The sequence below is a fragment of the Sciurus vulgaris genome (genome assembly GCF_902686455.1).
Source record: "Sciurus vulgaris genome assembly, chromosome: 1".
Lineage (NCBI taxonomy): Eukaryota > Metazoa > Chordata > Mammalia > Rodentia > Sciuridae > Sciurus > Sciurus vulgaris.
In genome coordinates, this window is record NC_136461.1 from 190921028 (window position 1) to 190944374 (window position 23347).

The window sequence follows — 23347 nt, forward strand, 5'->3', positions numbered from 1 at the left end:
TGTATGCCTGGAAACTGCTAAGCGAGTAGATTTTTAACCCATTAAGTCTCAAGTTTTCAGTTCTGAGAATATTTAAACAAAATGGACAGAGGTGCATTAAAATAGGCTGGAACTAATAATATAGTGCTTAGATATTACTATGTTAATGGATTTTATTATTTTATAATATAATATTGCTATTATACAATTACATATTATATACATTTTTAAGTTTATATAGGTGTTCCACATCTGGGATGATGGGACAAAATGGGTTAAATGCTCTCGCTACAAAAAATAAATTGATTTATGAGGTAATGCATACATGTATTTTGGCTTTTCATTCTAAAATGTATACAAATATCAAAACATCATGTTGCATATCATAAATATAATTTGTATTTGTAAATTTAAAACAAAAAAGTCAAAAATCACAGAGTTCCATGTTCAAGACTATAAGAAGTCATACAATTAAGACACTGAGGTGAGCAACTGACTTCCTCCTCCACCCTTGCCTTTTAAAGTAGAAGGATAATCCCATTCGTTCTGAAGAAGGCAGGTAAGTAGATTGCATAGGCACCAATAAATTTTTTGAGGCCTCATAATGCTATGATTTTTCAGAAGATACTCTTTTTTATTCTCTGCAAGATCAAACACTGTCTCAAAGAAATGCACCCCAAAGTGGAGCATAAACAAAAGCAGTTAACATGAAATGCTCTGAGAAAGTAGTGCCATCTGGTTCCTATCATTTGTAAGCTGGGGTACATCATTTTGGCAGCTCAAGGGTGAAGGCATTGCTTCAGTAGCAGGTGGACAGAGTGGGTTTGAGAAAAACAATGGAAACATGGAAACAGGGAGAAGAAAATTTATGGTTTCCTTCTTACCTCTGACTAAGACAATTTATTTGTCTTTTCAGCACATATTTCCATCTTATTTTATTAACTAGTTTGAAAATCTTTATTGCATTATACAATTCGCAAGGATTTCCACTTGATTATGATTTTATCTATCGATCTATCTGTCTATCTATCTATCTATCTATCTATCTATCTATCTATCTATCTATCTATCTATCTATCTATCTTCAAATATACAGGCCTACAATAAAGAGTCAAAATGTTCTACACAGTTGTTTGCTATAAAGGAAGTGCTACAGTAGCCCTCTTCCTCTCTTTAGCTTGATTATCTGATTGTTTTGCCACTTTCTTCCATATATCTGAAAGACATGTTTTTAAAAAAGTTCACTTTTCACTATGGAAGCCAAGTCCAGACTTCTCCTTACTCCTTCCACTTCTCCTACATGTTCTCCTTCCTACTCCCTTTCAGCTCAACATGGTTATTTTCACTTATTCAATATTCAGTGTAGGGAGTAAACTACCTTCTCAATTCCTTTCCTGCATAGAGTATGGTTTCCCTGGGAGATGATGACCTGTGTCTTTTTGTTTGTTTGGTTTTTCTAAATACTTCTCACTCACTCAGCCCCAAACTCTTGACCAGCTCCCAGTTCCCTCTCAAGACCTTCCATTTTTCAGCCGCTCTGTCGCTTTCCCCCTCCTGGAGGTTCTTGGGGTGCCCCATTCCCAGAAACCCTCACTTTCACTCTGTTCAAGATAAAGTTTCAGCCATGGGCCAGGGTGAGGCCATAGCAGTCTCCTGAATATAGAGTGGAAGAGGGGACTCAGGGATTGAATTGTTTGTCAGACTTTCTGGTAATCTTTATTTTAGCTCCGCTATCACTCTCTAGGGCCTCTGCTAATGTATTTTTTTCATGGGCTCATCTCCTTTCAATTCCCAAAATTTAAAAAATTTTATACTGTCCTCATTCCTTTGGTTTTCCATGTGCTGATGGACTTATACCTTCCGCATTTTTCTTTGCTCTTGTTTCTCTGGGGCTTCTCAGTAGGGAACAAAGGTAGAAGGGTGTATTCAATCTGCTTTTGCTGTTTTGAGAGTGCTTTAGAAATCAATATTACAGAAACCTACGCAAATATTTTAAGCAGGCATTTTATCAACAGCTATTTATAAGACAATAACCAACATATGCTCATCTGTAACTTATAGGTGGAGAAAATGAGACCCATTGTGCCTCAAGTAAGTCATTTGCCAGACTGACACAGATATCGAATACCTAGTGCCTCAGCCCCTTTGCACTTAACCTTCCTCATTTTAGGCTTCTGTAGAGCATTACCTTCTTGGTAGTCTATAGCTGTTTTCAAGTTCCAAATACCTGAGAATTGCCTCAGTCAATCAATACCTTTTGTCATGCTCTATTACAACTGATCAATATGGACAAGGATGCAATGAGGTGGAAGCAAGATGTTTTATTCAATCAAGTTTTTGGTCTCTTTTATTGATCCCAGTGCTTTAGTTGTGTTTATAAAACTTCTATATTCCTCTCATCTGTTTTATTCTAGCTAGCAAGAAGTGTTTGCATAAAAATACCTGCACATCCTTTTCTTCATAGTTTCAGACTGATTCCATCAGTACAAACAGACCTGGGTCCTAGACTCCTGTCTGTCCTGTTTGTGTAACCTTGGGTGAATCACCATCCCTAATAGGTCTCTTTTCTCTGTGCAATGGAAGTTGTTAAGGCTCACAAAGTATATTCCATAGGTCAGTTTTGGTCAGCAGACATATTCAGTGTGGCTACCACAACAAAGAAAAAAAACTGGGGTGGGTAATGTGATTGCTTTTAGTGGTGGGGGAGGAGAAATACTCTTTAGTTTTCTGCAGTAATAGCTGCCTCTTATAAACTCACAAATTCCTTTACACTCTCTGCCACTTCACAAATTATTATTATAGGCCGCTTCACAAATTCCTATAAACTCTCCTCCCCCAAAGTGTATTTGAATTTTTTCTTAGCATCATGACTAGATGTTCTCTCAAATCCTCTTTAGCACTAACTTCCCTTGAGTTTGCAGACCCTGCAAACGACATTAGCCAAGACTGTCAGAATCTTGGGAGTGGAAGAGGTAGACTGTGTAATCATCCAAAGGCAGAAGGAAAATGTCATAAAATAAAGTGCCCTCCCCTCTCTCCTTCTATATGTTTGTGTATTTTTCTTTGATCAGGGCCTAAGAACAAGTTGACTCTTCTTTCTATATATTTCCATTTCCTGAATAGACATTAGTGCTGGCAATATCATTACCACCTCCTTTCCTTTCTCCTATCTCACTTGATATGTTTGTCATATTTACATTGTGACTCCTCCAAGGTTTGATGGTACTAAGTTTTTATCTGTCTCTTCTATGTGTTTCTTTAGATTATAATTTTTGCACTGCAAACATAGCACACTGAATGGAAACATTCCTCATTTTTATTCGGGTTTTTATTTGGGGGGTTAGGGAGCCACAGAACACAGGGTATGCTGTTAGTACTTTCCAGGGATTGGTCATTAAAGAGGACATTCATGACAATTGTAAGCTACTCTTTTCTAACACTCTCTTGTGCATATCCTTGACCATTTCCTAGACTCACCTTTGATTTCACTATCCAAAAGACAACACTGACGTAGATTCTGAATCACAGCATGAAGAAAATGAACACAGAACAAACAGCATAAAAAAGAGATAAGATAAATTATTTGTAACATAAGAAGGCCAAAGGGGTGTTGCATCAGTTGAATGTGGTGACTGATAAGTGAAGGTCAAAGGGGTTTCAAGTTTAAACCAAGTGGAGCAAGGGTGAGCTATCATCTCTCTTCTTATTAGATGGGAAGCCACTATTCATTGCTGGAATTCATGGGACTCCCTGAACGCAAGGAAAGAGTGTGAAGGAAAGAGGCAATGGAACATCTTTTGGAGGTCATCTGTGTAGTAGCAGCTTTCATAGAAAGTCACCACATGGAATTCTTTGTTAGGAAAAGGGTCTCTGATGACTGACTGGACAAAGTAGGTGGTCAGCAAAATGGTGTGAGGGATGAAGAAAATATAGCTCAGAGTTAAGCAGACCAGGAAGTGGAACCCTACAGGATGGACCTGTGATGAGCTCTGAGATACCAGGTGATGACCACTGGGAATCAGGTTGTTAATACATAGCCTTAAGTGAATGGGATGCATTGATCATTGAACATTAAACATTAAACATTAGGGAACACCCAGGCAATTTCCCTTCCTGGGAAATTGGAGAACCTGCCTCAATGACTGTGTTCTATGGAAACAGGACTGAGCAGCACAGAAATAGGTACAGTCCTGAAGTAAGGGCAGCTGTCTTCAGGTCATAATAAAAGAGACACAAACAAGGTCTGGATCCATGATATTAGGAGTGGCTCCAATGCATTCAAGATCTGCTTTGTGCTAGTATGCTACAGAAACTAGTTTACTTTTCAACTCTAAACAACAATTAGCATTAATTTGGTGCCTACTAATTTCCAGGCTCATATTATTTTGTTTGATTTTGACCTCCCTGGCATGAGGCAGGTATTACATGTGGCGTGTACCTGTAATCCCAGTGGCTGGGAAGGTTGAGGCAGGAGGACCATGAGTTCGAAACCAGTCTCAGCAATGGCAAGGCACTAAGCAACTCAGTGAGACCCTGTCTCTAAGTAAAATAAAATTAGTAGGGCTGGGGATGTGGCTCAGTGGTTGAGTTCCCTTGAGTTCAATCCCCAGTACCAGAGAGAGAGAGAGAGAGAGAGAGAGAGAGAGAGAGAGAGAGAGAGAGAGAGAGAGAGAGAGAGAGAGAAATAGGAAAATAAAAATAAATAGGAGAATTTGATCACAGACTGCATAAACACAAAAGGAAGACAGTTAAATGATTACTCTCTGCAATTTCTTGCACAAGACGTTGGCAATTTTCTAAATGAAGCCTTTGATGGGGAAACAGAATAGTACATCAAGGATGAATGTGTATCCTGTCCACATTTATGATGACTTTTGGTTTTGTTTGTTACACTGTGAAATATCATACAGATAATACAAAATGTAGGCTAAATGACAAAAGAAATTGTTAGGCCTGTGTATCTATTACTAGATTAAGATTATTAATTATATGAGCCTTTTCCTGACTCCATCCCCTGTATTCCCCTTAGATGTAATTGAGTTTTTGATTGTATTAATCACTTTTTTTTTACAGTTTACATATGTAATTCAAACTACACATTAAAATGTTCCTGCTTATGAAGTTTACATAAATTATAAAACAGCTGCCTATGTACTCTTTGATTAGCTTTTTTGCTCAATACTATTTATCCATGTGGACAGTCAATACATAGGGTCCACTTGTTTTCTTGCTGAATAGAAGGCCATTAAATAAAAATAACACAATTGATTCACCCATTCTAAATCAAAAGATAATTGGGTAATTTCCAGTTTTCTGCTATGAACATTTTTGTGCATATCTCCCAGTATACAAATTATTCTCTAGTCTTTTTCTCTATGCTAGAACCTTCTAAGTTATGTTCAGTAAATGTGGTGATAGCAAGTATCCTTATTTTGTTCCTAAATTTAAAGGGAATTTTAACAACTTGTCATTATTGTTTATGATGGTCGCCATATGTTTTTTATAGACTGATCAGATTAAGAGAATTTTTATCATGAATAGTTATAGAATTTTATTGAATGATTTTTAGTATCTGTTGAGTCAACAAATGGTTTTCTTCTTTAATAAGCTGATAGGATGAATGACATTAGGTTTTAAATAATGAACTAAACTTATTTCCAGGGATAAGCTCGAATTTATGATCTCTTATTTGAAAAAGTCCAGTTGGTTTGATAATGTTCTATTTCCTTGTTAATGTTGTACATATTTGAATGGCATATAATTTTAATTTCTTATATTGACCATGTTCAATTTTGATCCAAGGTTAATGTTGTTCTTGTATGTGTTCCACTATTTTTTTTTTTTTTTTTTTTTTTTTTTTTGCGGTGCTGGGGATCGAACTCAGGGCCTTGTGCTTGAGGGGCAAGCACTCTACCAACTGAGCTATCTCCCCAGCCCTGTTGTTCTTGTAGAATACAATTGGGAATATTCTCTTTTTCTATTATCTAAAATAGCTTGTATGAGGCTGGGGATATAGCTCAGTTGGTAAAGTGCTGGTCTCGCAAGCACAAGGCCCTGGGTTCAATCCCTAGCACCTCCCCCACCAAAATGTTGAGCTTGTATATTTTGGAGATGAATATTTGGAAAAACACATCAAACCTTCTGGTCTAGTGTCTCCCAGTGGGGAAAAATTAATTACTGATTTCATTTCTTTCATGAACATTCAGATTTTTTTCTCAAATTAGTTTTGCCAATTTATACATTTTTAGATTGTCCATTTTGCTGAAAATTTTGAATTTGTTTGCAGATTTCATAAAATTGCCTTCTTATCTGATAACCTTTCATGTACATGTAATTATAGACTTCTTTATGTTATTTGTGCACCTTTCTTTTTTTTGGTCATCAGATTAATCATTTTTTATTCATTGTTAATTTCAAAGAATCCACTTTCAGTATTGGTTAGCCTGTATTTTTTCTCTATCTTTTTAGTTTTTGCTATCTTAATTCTCCCATTACTTGTGGGTTTGTTCTGCTGTTTTCTAAAAATTTCAATTTATGACTAACTCATTACACTTTTTTTCTTCTAACATAAGTATTCAAGTCTATAAATGTGTTACTTTAGCTTTACTTATTTTGTTAAGTAGTGCTTACATTATCATTTAATTTCCATGATTTCTATTATGATTTATTCTTTGACCCATGCATTATTTAAAAGTGGATTTTTATGTTTCCATATTTATGCATTTAGGTTACCTTTTTATAATTGATTTGTTTACAGTCTGTGTGATGAAATGGATTCTTTAAAATCAGTTGAGACTTGCTTCATGCTCTAGAACATGATTATCTTGTACACAGTTTCTGTGCTTCCTTCAAAGGAAAAACCACTCTCGACCTGTGGGAACAGTATCCTGTATATACCTTGAGGCCAAGTTATTGTGTCCTTCCAGTTTTCTGTGTTCTACCAAAACCACAGAAAAAATATCCTATATCATGTGGAATTGCACATTTCTCTTTGCAGTTCTGTTAATTTGCCTTTACTATTTGAAGATATGCTGTTCAGCACACAGAAGTTTAACCTTACTATAGTTCCCTGAAAACTGCTAGCTTTTAAGAAAACACAGTATACCTCTTTATTTTTAGAATATTACAGTTTGCTTTTAATTCTATATTGTTTGACATTATCATAGTAAAGAAAGTTATTGCTTACTTGCCTGAAATATGAAATTTCTAACCTTTATTTTCAACTATTCTGTGTTGCTCATAAACAATACAGAGGAAGATTTTGTCAGATTGTGTGTTAATCTAGTTAGAAAATTTTTGTCTTTTAATGGAAGAGGATAATGTAGTTGTATTGATTTTGTTGACTGAAACACCTTGGTTTGTTTTTACTATTTTATTTGGTGGTGTCTGTTCTACATTTTCAGCTTTTCTCTATTTTGTCTATTAACATCTTCCTTTTTTTTTTTGTTTTGTTTTTTTTTTTTTGAAACCAGGATTGAACACACAGGGGCACTTGACCACTGAGTCACATCCCCAGTCCTCTTATATTTTGAGACAAGGTCTTACTGAGTTGCTTAGGGCTTCTCTGAGCTGCTTAGGGCCTCACTAACTAATTTGCTGAGGCTGGCTTTGAACTCATGATTCTCCTGTCCTCAGCCTCCCAAGTTGCTGGGATTATAGGCATGTGCCACCATGCTCAGCTCTTTCTTGACTTCTTGTTTTAAAAAAATCTATTTTTTTCTCTCTAGTTTCTCCTCTACAAACTTCACAATTATAGACCACAAGGACTGTCCATTATCTGGAGTTGTGAAAAGCAAGTGTTCTCTGTGTGTTTTTCCCTAATTCATCTACTGCAAATGTCTCCCTTTGGATTCCTGTTTTTCTGCTTTTGTGGAGGGGTGGGAAGGATGCATGAGACAACCTAACATCCTGCTCAGAATCCAAGTGGTGAATCCTGCCCATCTCTCTTCCACACAGTGCATAGCTCTTAAACTAGATCACCAAATGCCAGTTTCAGGACATCATTCTGGATGTTTCTGGACTTTGATTTTCTTCTCCTTCCTTCCTTCCTTCCTTCCTTCCTTCCTTCCTTCCTTCCTTCCTTCCTTCCTTCCTTCCATCCATCACAAAGCACTTTAAGTGCAAATTGGGAAGATTTTCTCTAAATGTATGGTCAATCATTCTGCTAGGAATGGAAGATCATGCTTTGGTTTTGATGCAATCATTTCCTTATGTAATTTTGACAGGTTTATGAAGGTCTGGGATAAAGGTGGGAGTAGTATTTGTGTCTCTCCTGAGTAAAAACATTTGCAGATTTCCACTGCCAGACAATATTCTTTAGGGATCAAGAAAACAAAAGGGACTAACCCAAATGAAATTTTCTTTCTATTATGTATATTCTTTTCATATGTTCACTGTAATCCTTAAAAACAACTCCATTAAAGAGTTATTATTACTCATTTTATAGATGACACATTGAGACAACATTTTGAGTTAAGTTATTGAACTGGGACACAAACTCTTGCACATCTAATTCCAGAGTCCATGCCCTTCTAGCGATTCTTTTCAGAGTTTGTAAGAACAACCCTGGTTAGTCTTTCACTGGTAATTTTCATAGCAAACTATGCAGTTATTTACCCGGCACTGGTTAGAACTCTGCTAATTGCTAGTGTTCATTATGTTAGTAAACAGATATTTATCGACTCCAGAGAGAGTTCAAATTGTGGGAAAATATAAACAGTGATAGCATAAACAACTGCTTTCAAAGCAAACCTTTGTTTAAGGTTCCAGTGTCAAGCAATTTTTATTTTGTCATTTTTACTTTTGACCAAATATCTCATATTTAAAATCCTTTAAACCTTTGAGAGTAATTAAGCTTTCCATGAAATCTCTTATGTTGGTTACATAATAAATCTCACAAAATATAGGTATCTGTTTATGTAAGAGCCCACATAGCCCTATAGGCTGTTCCTAAAATATTAGTGAAAATCACCTTGGTAATTCTCATGCATGACCCAAGAGAGTCATATATAAGCTAATCTCATTTTATCACTGTGCTTTATCACTGCGGGACTTAACCACAGGCAAAGGGTTGAGGAAGAGGCTCTCTGTCTTTCCGCTTGTTCGCTCTTTCTCAGCTGAACGTGTCTAAAGTGGATTGCAGAGAGCTCCAATATCTGGGTATCCTAAAGTGCAAACTATGAAGATGGCCCCCAGGCCCATTCTCAGTGTTCACTGGATGCCTGCTGCTACTAAGTTTTCACCAGTGGAAGGTAACCATTTCTGCTCAAAACCAGATTGGAAGCAACACACCTAGAATCAACCCACCATGGAGTCCTATGGGAAGGAGTCATTATAATTTAAGGGTCAATACTCACAAACACCAAACCAAGTTGGGTAAGTTTTCCATTTGGAAGCTTCATACATGATCAAAGAGACCAATATGACAGTATAAAGAAAAGTAGAGGGAAGCAAAGATGCATTATTTCCATTATACGCCGTCATGTGTATTTCCAAAGTTGCTTTTAGGATGTGTTAAAGCCCAGGGTTATAAAAGGCTTGAAATCACTTTTTGTTCAAAGTTTGCCCCAAAATACAATTTAGAGAAGTATTAGCATGCTTCCCCAGTGGGCGTCCCTTGCTCTGCTATTAAAATGAAATGGGTGTGTTTACATAATCTGGGCATTTAGGAAAAAATTATGCAATTCAGTATAATTTTCCCAAAGGAGTTGAGATTGAACAGAAACCAACTGCACATCTGGGTCTGGGTCTGCTTCAGCCTCTGATGTGAAAACGAAGATGAATTCCAACTGGTCAAAAAGCTCAAATGTTCACTCCTGACAAGTTTTCCCCTTGCTGGAATGGAAAGCTTAAAACTGTTTTTCTGAAACATAAATTACAATCAGCTGGTGTTAGTTCTGTTTTTCTTAAGATTTTCTACTGATCATAAAAAGTCTTTTATTACTAATTGAATACACATGAAAAGAAAAATACCCTAACACCTTCCCATGCTTTTTGCTGGAATGGAAATTTAGATCAAACTTGGGTGTGCCCTGGTGTCTTTCAATATGAGGTAATGATCAGATAGTACTGTCTTCTCATTAATGTTCATGAGTAACACTGAGAAGAAATGGTTACATGAGAAGCCATGCAGATGCTGTTATCTTTTTAAACTTGATTTTAGTCACCTTCCTGGCTACATTTGAATTATACTTTGAAATGTGGTTATCAGATACAGAATTGAAATAGTTAATTCACCCACCATTTCCTTGTTTTGACATTGTGGGGTATACCTTCAGTACTTTATATGGGTAAGAGACAATGAGTTAAGAAGTCTATTTTAATGATGTTGTAATTTGGACTTGCATACTTGATGCATTGTTGCTGATTTTCATGCAGCACACTCTTGTTTCCCATGTGTCTGAGATGTCAATGTTTCTTTTCAGGGCAACTTGTTGGAGATGAACAGTCTGGCCTCTTGGGATTCATTTCACACAAGAGGCACTTGGTTAAGTATCACTTGAGTGTAGACAACACACACAAACAACATACAACTTATGATAGCAACTTTCTCATCTGTAAGTGAGTCTCTTCTAAAGCATTCCACTGAGAGTCAGAGTCGAACCTTGCACTCTCTCTGTGTGTGCACATGGGCTAGGCCATTTTCTCCTTTCAGTGGCGGTGATGTGGGTGAGAGGCAGAGGGGAGACAGTGAGCTTGCAGGCTTCAGTCGGTGCAAGTACTCAGATAAACAACAAGATCAGTAGCCATAATATTTTCTTTAGCTGAAGAAGGCATTCCAGGGACAAACCCCTGTGTAAATGATAGCACAAGGTCCTCATACTTAGTCAAAATATATTTTTAGTCCAGTTGTTATGGTGTCACAGCAAATGCAAAATATTCCCTTAGTGCCATTTTGTAGCCAAGCAACATGGAGAGGACCATAGGCCCTAAAAGTACAGAGCACTTATCTCGAATCAGCCACACTGCCATTTCCACACTACATGGCCAGGGATAAGCCTGAGTTTAGATAGAATCAAGGACAAAAATTATCATTGTTGATACCTCCAGGGTGTTTTTGTATTACAGCCCTCAACAGAAATATGGTGAAGGTGTCCTGGATGTTGCTGAGAGTATTTACTGACCTGCGGAGGTTACTACTCTGTACTATCAAGCTTAGGAGGAATAAAAAAGTTGTAGGTCAGCTTCTAAAAGCAAGCTCCAAGCAGCAGCAAAAGGGAAAGAGAAAAGGTTTAACGTTCTTCAGAAATGAGAAACTGGTTTGAGCTCAGCTTGTAGTGAACACACAGAAATGGTGACAAGAGATTATTTTCCCATTAGGGAGCTGAGACTTATCTCAATTGTATTACTATATGCATGCTGTGCCCCAAGCATTGAGTGGGGGAGGTTCTCTAGAAATACGAGTTCTTAGTAATTGCAGGCTGTGTCCGCCACCTGCACAGAGGCAGGTGTCTCCATGCTTTCAGTTTACATGGCAGGAGTGTACATTCTATGTCCCGAGCAGAAACTTCAAGGCTGCCTTTGTTTGTTCCGTGTTAATGATCACACCCCAGTCATAGCCTTAGCAGCACCTTAAGTTTATATGCACACGTTATCTTGTTAAAACTCATCCACGTCTATCTAAATTCAATTTCAGAAATAGCTAGTGATGCTAGCAGCGCCAATATCATCATTTCTCCTTGACAAATATGGAAACCAAGGCATGGAATTTCCTAAAGTCCAGGAATCGTTATTCTGGAATTGAAGGGGTCTGAAAGAACTCGTGTCGGCCTCTATGTTCACATAGAAGGAAAGAGAAGACCAGAAAGTTCACATAGCAAGTCAGTAAGAGAGAAAGAGCGGAGATTCCACCAGGACTTGGAATCTAATGCTGTTCCAAACTGTAGCGTTGCCTGTGTCCAGTGGAGAGAAGTTTCTCTTCCTTCAGTGCCTTTTCCTTGTGCAGTGGCTCCAAGAATCTAGCAATTCAGATGCTGTGAGACAGGGACTGCTCCATCACTACTCACCTGTCATTTCCTAGAATAATGCCTATTCTTTTATGGATACACAATACACAAAATTCTTTTGGTGAGTGAATATATGTCTTCTAATAGATACCAGGCATTTTTAGGAATAGATCTACTGATATTTGGCATAAAGTGACAACCTCTGATGGGAAAGAATGTGTCATCTGCAAGCCAGTCTTCTATGTAGATGACATGATATCCAGAAGCAGCTTAGAAACCTGCTTTGGGGTCAGGGTGGGGAAGGATTCGGACTCAAGTTCTGAGACAAGCTGGTTGAGTGCTGAGGAGCTTCAGTTTTGGGAGCCTTAAATACAGACCCCCTGGCTGGTTGTGATTCCAGAGCTGGTGAAAACTCTTCCCAAGTTCTAGGCTGATATTGATTCCAGCTTCCTTAAAATCTGCTCATCCTCCATAGTTTTACATTAAAAGCTCTGAGGGTCATTTCAAACTGTGTCGCCTCCCCCACCAGCTAGTTAAGAGACAGCTAGTTAGCCAGCCACCTTTAGAGATAGACCTTGGATCCTTCAGGTGCTTTTGGCAAAAATGAGGTCAATAAGCACTGAACACAGACATTAGTAATTTCTGTTTTAAGGCAAGTCTTTTGGAGAAGAGGGTGAGCAATTGGAGCTGAGTGGTGCTGAGCAGTAATAGCTTAATTTGCCTCAGCTGCAGTTCATCAGGTCCTCTCACTTCCATTTTCTTATATGATCATCATGACTTTATGGTGTAAGCAAAAAGATAATTTATTTTACTTTTTTAAAAGGGGAAATCAAAGTTTGGAGTGGCCACAGCATATGCTAGAGGTCAAAAATTTGGGAGGAACTTGAACTCAGGTCTTCTGACTCCAGGACTGCTATTCTTCCCACTTTCCTGGGACCAAAGCAGGTGAAACCTGTTGCCTACTTTTACTTCCCTGCACAGGCTGATGTGGGGTGTTGGCCCAGCAGGCTGAAAGATGGACTCCAGCAGCTGCCTATTCCTTCTATGGTCCAAAGAATTGCTGATCCAAAGAGAGGGAAACCAGGTAAACCCCACCTTTCAGTCTCCTGCAATTTATTTTTCTTGCTTTTCAAACACACAATATTTTGCTCAAAGCTTCAAGAAATTGTTGAAGTCGAAATTCCAATTAACCTTGGAAGTAAGTGCTGTAACTATAGGGGAGCTTATATGCTTTATAAAATGAGAATGAACCTCAAATGTTACTGGAATTTGCTGAAACTGGACAGGGATCAGGATGTAGATGCTAAGGTTGACACCATCTAGTTGTTCACACTGGAAATACAGGCAAGAAGTACAGGTTTTAAAACAAATATGATTATTTTTATTATGCAGACTGTTTTCATGAACTGTGGTCTCTATGATCTTTTCATTTTGTTTTCACATCACATATATGATTTATACATATATTTACACACACATGTATTATAAATATCCACATGCATGTATATGTATGTGGGTATGTGTGGGAGGGTTATGGATTAGATATGAGGTGTTCCCCAAAAGCTCATATGTAAGACAGTACAAGTAATTTCATAGGTGAAACAATGCATTAATCCACTGATAAGAATTAACTGGGCAGTAACTGTAGATGGGTAGCTGCAGAAGGTGATTTACTGAGGATGTGCCTTTGGGGTTTATATTTTGTCCCTGGTGAGCTGAATTATGTCTGCTTCCTGGCACCATGTGCTGAGCTGCTTTCTTCCTCCATACCCTGCAGCCATGATGTTCTGCCTCACCTTGGGTCCACAGCAATGGAGTTAGCCACCTATGGACTGAAATTTCTGAAACTGTGAGCCCTAAATAAACTTTTGATTATGTAAGCTGTTCTTGTCAAGTCTTTTGTTCAGAGTGATTAAAAAAGCTGACTAAAACAGTGTGTGTGTTTGTGTTCGTGTGTGTGTGTGTGTATATTTTTTTCTAGTGTTCCTTAAGAATATCATTTAAGCCCAATTTAGGCCTCAGGTAGAATGAACTGGACAACTGCTTTTATGAATTAAATACAAAAATAATAAAAATTCCAATGGGTCTAGACATATCACAAATAAAATCTAAGTGCAGTTACATGTGGAATTTCACATTATCTTGATATTTGGCCAGGGCTCATGGAGAAAATACACAGTATTCCTTCTTTGGCACTTTAATTTTAAAAGAAACATTGTCTTTTGGCAAACACAAGACACTGCTTTTCCAGCCTCATTTAGATCTTACTCCTGATGAGTTAATGACACCTTCTGAGACATCAGTTATCAAATATGGCTTGAGCCTTGGTGGTGAGGTCAGAGCCACATTAGATCACATGGTAGACACCCTTGCTCTCTAGACACTCAAGGGCTAGATAGCAAAGAGCAGATACAGGTCCTAAATGTTCCATTCCTTTCTGCTAAGCTAGTCCATTACAGCATTTTCCCCACAGACTCTGAGAGGGGACTTGTAATCTTCCCCTGATCAGTCACAGTTACTCTGAACTGGCATTAGACTACCCCTGAATGATTCTGTGAGGTACAGCTAAAGTGAAGAGAAAGAAGCACCAAGCACTCAACTCCAGGGAAGGGAGGTACATCTTGGGCTGCACTGAAGCATCTGTAAAGAGGATGGTGCCTACTGTGTTCTGTAGCATAGCCAGAACTCAGAGAGATGGAGGGACACAGAAGGAGCAAAGATGAAGAGAATGCATGGGCAGAGGAGACTGAGTAGATGAATGTGGAATAACATGAGGGTTGGCCTTGGGACTGCAGAGTAGGGTTCTAGTCTCATCACCTGGGACTTTCATTCAAAAACTTCATCTCTTACCATACATTCCCATTCATAAATATCAAGGGTGGAGATACAGTGGTTTCTGGCCTATAGGTGCCCACTGGCACACTACCACAAACTGTATCACATTCTGAAAGGTATGTGACTGTGAGTCATAGCTTTCATGTCAATAAAATGGATAATCTAAAGGGGACTTCAAAAGACTACATGAACTTCCTTCCACCAAGCTCATTAAGTGAGGCACTTTGACACACAGTCTGGATTCATTATGAGCAAACATGATGATTACTTTTCTCTCCTCCTAATGATAAAATGAAGAAAGCTCCAGGTTTCTTGCACTTTTACAAGACAGATGAAATAATCAGCCAATCTTTTTACCATTTATAGTTTGGGTGTACACCTGGCTTGAGGCAGAACAGATTGAGATGACCTCATTACTTCCCTTCAAGCAATATGAGTCTATAAATTTTCACACTGAATTGGACAAGAATCAGCATATCCTGTTTTGAACATCTGCACAATTAGACTGACAGGTGAGTGATTCCGATTGCCTGGTGTATCCTTGTCCTCTCCAATCTTCATCCATAAGGAATATGAAATAATATCTCTTACTTTTTCTACCTAGACAAAAAATGGAATACCTACATGGACTGGAAATGATAGTGTAAAACTCATTCAATTCCCTTGCAATTGCCTAAAGTAACATATGTATACTTAGCTTCATTTTTTATAATATGGAATATAGAAGAATCTTGGAAAAGTAATGGATCAAAATCCATCTGTTTTTGGAAGTTACATGATCTGAGGCAGACAAATGACCTAGCCAATGTTCCTTTTAATTCTCAAATGACTGTAAGAATTTACATGCTGTCATACCCTGTTACATCCACCCAGGCTACTCCTCATCCCCTATTAGATTGTTCTGCTCTTGGCCATGTTTGTTTCAGAATGGTCACAGTGAAGAGCCTAGGGTATAAGCTGCATGAGTGACTTTTTGGATTGTGTCTCCTCATTCTGGTTCACAAATCCTTGAGTCTTATCTCTCCATGAGAGATCTGATAGAGTCCATGTTATAGTGATCATATAAACTTCAGTGAGGATATAGAGATCTCAAAAAAACCTCAGGTAAACAGAAAAAGGCAAATAATTCATATTGAAGCTTTAAGTTTTCCTGTATTGAATGAAATGTGAATGCTGCCATTAAAAAACAAGGAACCAGTGATATTTCCTCAGGTCACTGTGGCATCAAATAGACTTAAGACACCTGTCTTTCACCGCACTTCCATTCCTCTAATGCAACTCTCTAGCATGACTTGTCATGCTTGAGAAACTTTCCTGCTTCTGAAAATGTGGAAATGGACATGTGCTTTGCAAATAATGGGACTTACTCACAACACCAGATGGCCCCTTTCTGTTTATCAGTTAGCAGTTTTCTTAAGTTCCCTCAAAACTTGGTTTTCTCATCTGTAAGCAGGGAAAAATAATAATCTACCAATTTCACAGAGTTACAGCAAACACTGAATGGGACACTATATGTTCAGTATTGGGCAGAGTGGATATACAATAATTTGTGGCTAATCTTATAATGGCTGGATCTTCTGAAAATGCATTTGACACTTGGGAAAAGACCCAACACCACTGGCTGAATCTGGTAGGAGGGGATGAACATATGTTAGGAAGTTGTGCTGGGCCCTTGTGTCTGAAATATAGTTAGGAATGGGACTTTTTTGGCTCTGTTAAGGCCTATTCATCTCTGAGCATGGCTTGTTTCCTATTTCTCAGCAAATCCCTCTTCCTTCCTCTGAAACCCATCCAACCTTCTTTTTGTTTCCAACATCTTAAAAGAAACAATAAAGGCTGACCCTGCCACTCCCTGAGCCTACTGAGAACATTTTCTTCCGTTACCCCTGGGGGCTTGTGTCATTAGCTGGCAGGGTGCTCCAAGCTCCTTTGAACTGGGAAGCCAGGGTGGCGTGACCAGGAACTGTGAGTATGAAGGGAAATTACGAAAGCAAGAAGGAATAAAGCGTGAGAGTTAGCTGGATTTGCATCTCTTGGTCAACCCCTATGCACCAGCAGAATCAGGTGGATTCTGTTGAGAATGGTAAGGGAGGTTTGGAGAAGCACGGTTTATGGGCCCATCGCACTGTCCACAGTTAGAATAGACATCTGGCTTCTCCTGTAGGAATCCCTACAAATTTTTATCCACCATGCTGAATACACCCAGGATGGCAACCTGGTCTGAACCTGAACATCTCACTCAAGTCTTTGCTCTATCACTTAATGTCTGGAGGACCATACGCATTTTTTTTTCTCAGATGTTAAAATTGAATTGTTTTAAGGATTAATGACATAGCATATGTAAGGTATTTCACGTTTGGAATATAAGAAATGATCAGCAAACTTTGTATCTAGCAACAAAGAAACTAGCTAAGGAAGAATGTTCTTTAAGTCAAAAGCAAAATGAAAAATGAGAAGTCAGAGCAAAGAGCTAAGGAGAGTAAAAGGAAATAGTTTATTGATGGCAAGAGTTGAGATAGTGCTGGGAGTTAGAGGGAACCCCTGGACCTGATATTCATCATCTCTGCCTCCTGACAAACACCTGGTGCCCAGTTTTTACTAACCTGTATAACTCATGGCATCAATTTGTAGCAAAGTGTAAAGAAAGAGTAGACTAAGGGAAAAGGGACATTTATGAGGCCCATCTCTAGGGGTTTTTCTTGTTGTCTGATGTTTTAGTCTTCTATGATCGTACTTCACCTTTTATTGTTTTCCCCCTTTGTCCTAGTGACAAAGTGTGGATCTTCATGAATTTGGGAGTGGGTAAGCTCACGAGACTTGCTGGTTCATGGTAAAGCCACTAATAAGTAAGTGGCCTGAGCAGTCATACTTTCTACCCATGCTTGACCTGACGTTGGCCCATAGGAATAGGAAAATGACATGGATAACTTCTGCTTTTATGGATTCATTTAAATCCCGTATTCTTGGTGGATACAAACTTGCCACTGGAAAAAAGAACATTGTCACAGGATGGGCTGACTGTCCTGAAGACCAAGCATGAACACATGAGCAGCAGTAAAAAAATTTTTTTTATCATAAAAATAACAATGGAAAGCTGGGGAGATAGCTCAATTGGTAGAGGGCTCGCCATGCAAGCATAAGGCCCTGGGTTCGATCCCCAGCACTGGGAGAAAAAAAAAAAAAAAAAAAAAAAAAAAACGGAAAGGATAATAAGTTTGATAATAATAATAGATATATTATCTTCAATCATCAAAACAGTGCTGCAAGATAGGCATTATTATTCCCATTCTACCAATGCAAAAACAGGCTGAGAGACATAAAAGCAACATGCTAAAGGTCACTGTGTAGTACAGATGGAGTGAAACTCAGATCCCTGGTGACAATAAAGGTTTTTTATGCTATCGCCCTGTACAGCTGTCTATGATGATCTTTTCAGTCATGAGTATTCCAAACACTTTAGACCCCTTTCCCATCATTTTGCTTCCTTCTAGTTTGAAGCTTGCACCCATGGAAGACTAGGACTCTAAGGCAGTGATTTCAGAGTTCTTGAAGACTCATAAACTACAATTAGTTTGCAATAATTAGCAAGAAACAAATACTTTAAAAAACCATCCATTCACTTAAAATGATTTTTAATTTTATGATGACTAGTATATAATTATAGCAGAACAGAGCTATTTAGTTAGAAAAAATAACTTCAAAGATGAGAGACCATTTAATGTTTATTTGCTCCAGGGTTCTAATTATTTTGAAAACTACCAAAACTTCATATATGATTACTAACAACATTCAATAACAGCTTTGAGGGAAGTTGGACCAACCAGTTCTTTTTTTTTTTTAAATCTTTAAAAACATTTTTTTAGTTGTACCATTTCTTTTTTGAGTTCCATTAACATGAGGAAAATAAATAATAAAGAATAAATATGAGGACCTGTATAGATGATGTCACTGTTACTTTCCCACTTGGCTACCAGTTCAGGCTTCCCATGCTGAAAAAATGAAAAATAATACCAATCAAGTCTTCCTGGTCATTTTTGAAATGAGACCAACAAAACAAGACCAGTGAGGAACAATAAACACAGTATTGTTTTTCTGAAATATATGAGCAAATCTTGGTAGCTCCAATTTGGTTTCATTACATTTCCAATATGTGCATGCATCAATTCATCTTCTTTTCTTCCCATAGTTAAGATTTATGCACTTTATTAATCACCTCGTGACAGTCATCTCAGCAGTTTCACTTAGCAGAGTAAACCAGTCAAACCCCATCAGACTTCTGGGGATGTCACATGGCAAACTTTGGATTCCTGGCAACTTGAATTACTCTTGACAATATGAGATGTTTTAGAGTGATCTGTCTTAGGGCCATCTAATATATCACATCTGCCTCTGCTCTTTTCCTAATTGATAGGTTGAAAGAGAGAAACCCTTTAGACCACTGCAAATGTTCCCCTGAAGGAGCCTTGGCATGCAGGTTCCTTGATAGCAGTGGCTTCAAAATGGCAAGCAGCTAAATGTTCTGTTTTAAAAATGTAACATGCATAATATGAAGGACATACATGGCATTGAGCAAAATTAAATTTCCTGAAAGGCTTTGGTCAGCAATAGCAACCTGCCAGGTGTTTACTGCATGCTCAAGTGCTCAAAAAATGGGATGCTGCCAGGTGTGGTGAATCAGTCACTGTCACTGGCTCTTCAGCCTACAGAATGCTCACCAGAACTAGGGGCCAGCACCAACTTAAATTGTTGTCCTCTCTTCTAATGCTTGGTAGTACTGTATTTTTAAAAATCACTTGTATGATGTCAACTCTACTCTCTGCAAGGATAGAGTTCTAAACTTAATGTAGTCTCAAATAATTTTCAAATACTCTTTATTAAATGCCCAACAGCATTTCTGAGTTACCTGCCAGCTTCCTTTGAGATACCAAGAGTACAGAGTTGGATTCCAAATGCAGTTATAATCAGAAAGAAGCAAATTTACAAAATTATTCATTTAAGAGAGGTATCCTCTGAGCCTTTTTGGTCCTGCCTGTTTCTATGATCAAACGGAACAGTTTAGGGGGGCACTTTTCACACTGAAGAACTCAAATAAGGAAGAGTCGATGACTTGGCAAGCTTGCAAAGGACCAGCTAAGTGAAAATTATAGCCCTTATATAACAGTATGGCACATGAGACCAAAAATAAAAAATGACCAATTTGATCTTAAGAAAATTTAATGAAAAATCCAGAGAGGAAAATGGGTTACTGCAGTGCTATTTCTATGGTCTTTCAAATGCAGTCACACTTTCAAAATCTTGGAATTAACAGCATTCAAAACTCCCAGCCTCACGAGTTTATAAAGTAGCAGTGCAGTTTGGCAAAGAGTACTTAACTAGAAATTGAGAGGCCTGCAATTTAGCTTTGACCTTGTACTAAACTGTACAAGGTCTGAGCCATTAAAGCTGCCATGCAAAAAGGGGCTGGAATAGATGGTGGTTATCAACTGGTGGCCTCAAAGGTGGCAGGCAGTTTCCTTTCTTATAAAAACCTAACAGATGTCATGCATTTGTGTGTAAAATGATCGAACAGGTTAATCCAAACATTGCATTTTATTTGCTTCACTTTTAGATTATATTAACTGAAAGAAGTAACACCAGTTATTTAACATGAATTGAGTGCTCTCATTGGAGAATGATGTTTTTACTTATTGGAAATTCAAGAGAATATTTCAAAAAATGAAATTCACAGAGAAAAATGAGTTTTAAATGAAAACTTGTGGCAACCAGTTTAGACAAGGTTTCGCAAAAATCTCAGCTCAGGATTTCTAGGATAAGTAAATATGAAAATAAATTCTTTAGTCTTTTTCTTGTGTCCTTTGAGTTTCAGTGTAGAACTGTTTTTATTTACTAACACTAAGCTTTACAACTCCTTTCCCTTTCAATTCTGTGTATACCTGCAGAGAGAGTAACTTCAACCAAGTCTCATGATTTCTTATCCTTGCTACTTGCTTCACTGGCCTAATTATTTTAATAAGCAGCTTAACTGAAATGCTGGCTTACATTTATATTTCAATTTAATTGTGCACAGTTCCTAATACAATAAACCTCAAAAGTCTTTTCCCATTTGTGACAGGGTTTCACTGTGTCTGTTAGGAACACTAACAAAAACAGCTTCACTTTATCTCTGCACATACAACTTCTCTGTTTTGTTTCTTCATTTTTTTTCTTTAAGATTAACAATACACATAAAAAAGAATCCTACAGCTCTGTTAGTTGACTCTTTAAATGAAGAGAAGAGAAAGTCCCCATCCAGGCCGGCAGGAGAGCAAAGCTGGTGGCTGTAAATGAAGAACCAGCAGCCATTCCTTGGTCAGCCATAGCCTAGGCTGCTCCAGTTCCCATCATTTAGCAGGATGAGTTTTCTCAAGAGGGAGACGAACAGGAAGTGGAAAAAAGAATGACATGGAAAGTCACTTGCTAATCATAGCCCCTGGGGACTGGAACACAGAATTCCCCTTATGGTCTAATTATTCTTTGGTATCTTTAATGAAACCAAATCAGGCGAGTTTCCAGCATCTGGCTGATGTTTCAGAGGCCTGGCTTCTGCCTGTCCTCAGCTCTGAAAGGAAATATTTACTAACTTCCTGGAGTGTTCTTATTATCATCCATTACTATTAAGTTCCCAGAAAAATCTTTGCATTTTTCTAACACTGAAGGAAAAAGCTAGAAGAACATAAATCTATGTAAATTGTCTTGTGTTTTCCTTGCTCCAAACCACAAAGGAGTGACTTTGGAATGTGGTTATCAGGTCAACATGGAGCAGCTGACTCTTGGCTGACATCCTGTTAGGCACTTAGCAATGGATCTTAAGCATGACTCTGCTTTGCCTGGCAAAAGTAGATATTCATGCCTCTTCTCATCCATGCTTCTGCATGTGAGCCTGTCAAAGTAGAAAATGCTACAGGGTGATGCTTTAGAAACTGAATTCTACTGCCTACTATAAATGGCAGCATGCCAGAATGAGGGGATCTTGCTTAATCTAGTAAAACACATTCTGGAATCCTTGGATCAAAAGCAGTGTTTGCAGATTCACAGAAAAAGCAATAATAGCTACCTCTACTCAGTACTGCTACTCAGCCAAGCTAAACTTCAGCCTTTACTCCATTAAAAAAAAAACCTGCACATTGGGCATTATCTCATTTTATTTATTCTTCACTTACAGCTCAGCAACTTTCAGCAGCACCCCCAGGACCTCACAGGTACTAATGGCAGCACCCAGCTGGATGTTTTTCAGGTACCTAAAGGACCACCCAACTCTCTTCTCTTCATTTTACACATGAGAGACAGATATCTAGAGCACAAAGGTATTTAGACAGAACAGCAAGTGGGGACTGCTAAGGCTCTGGGTTTTTCACTCAATCAACTTTGATGATTCATGCTAACAGCAGGGAATGTTACTTTGATGGTTAGCTTCTTGTGGGTCAGAAAAATGTTTTGCTCACATCGGTGGTGGCACAGGCTGGGCATTTAATCAATAATTGGGAATGAAAAGACAATATAGAAAACTGAAAAGAGAAAAGGGAGAAGTCAATTTATATTTGGTTTTAAAAGACATGGTTTTCCTCAGTCATTTAGCTTCTAAGCAAGTGATATATTCATTAGTATTATGATAGCCTGTTTGCTTCTTTTTTTTCATTCTTAATAACATTTTGGTGATGGAAACTGGAGCCAGATGTATACTGCCAGAAACCAGCTGAAGGTACAAAATGTCAAATGCCCCCAATGTATAGTCAGTCCCAGGTCCCAGTGTGATGCTCTCTATCCTGGGACTCACAGTTAACTCCTTCAGGTATTCCCATCTCCCTTTACAAGCACTCAACTAGTAAACACAGATTCTCATGGGTGGATAAGATATGGCAGAGAAAGGGGGAGAGGTGTGGGATGCCTGAGGGAGGAAACAATGTGCCTCTTACCAGGTCTTCAGACAGAAACCAATTGTGTCTGAACTCCTGGGCTAATCTCACACTTGGTTTAGGCACTGAGGGCTCATCTCAAGACCAACAGGAAATCCACACTAAAAGAGGATTCGGTACAACCCAGTCACCTTAACAGAACTGGTCCCCAATTTGGGGCATCTTTTCTTCCCAATCAGACGGCAGCCTGCTTTCATGTCAGACACATCTACCTGTTAGGTTAAGTGGGGAAGACACTTACTAAGCAATGAGGCATGTGCTGATGTTTGGGGACATAAGTAGACAGTCTGCCATGCAACACTGGAGAGTCAAACCCTTCCTTCCAGACTGACAGCCAGGAATACCATTTTCTTGTTCAATGAGTGCAAATCTTTTTATTTCTATCCCAAAGCTCTGGAGCTCAACAGTACATCCCCACTCTCCTGGGCTGAGCAAGCTGAAAAGACTGACATGGGTCAGTCAAACATGATCAACTTAGGCATGCACCATGGAACACGCCAATGGAACAAAAAGTTAATTGCCTCACCAGTGAAAGAAGAGCTTCAGCAGTTTCCCTCAGTAGGAGAGCTGGGGTGCTTCCTGCACCCCAAAGCTCTGCAGAAATTTCCAGAAGTTACATGTCAGGAGGACCTGTTT

The 23347-nt window shown here is 38.4% G+C and overlaps 1 protein-coding gene and 1 long non-coding RNA gene across 3 annotated transcripts in view; one reads left to right on the forward strand and one right to left on the reverse strand.

Moving 5' to 3' along the window:
- The window catches only part of SAMD12 (sterile alpha motif domain containing 12), a 406706-nt gene that overhangs the window by 68774 nt on the left and 314585 nt on the right, over positions 1–23347 (reverse strand). The window lies entirely within an intron of this gene.
- LOC306663532 overlaps positions 4691–23347 on the forward strand; it is a 28499-nt gene continuing 9842 nt past the window's right edge. The window contains exons 1-2 of the long non-coding RNA XR_013764459.1: positions 4691–5800; positions 5931–15271. This is a non-coding gene — a long non-coding RNA (uncharacterized lncRNA). The remainder of the gene's footprint in view (positions 5801–5930; positions 15272–23347) is intronic.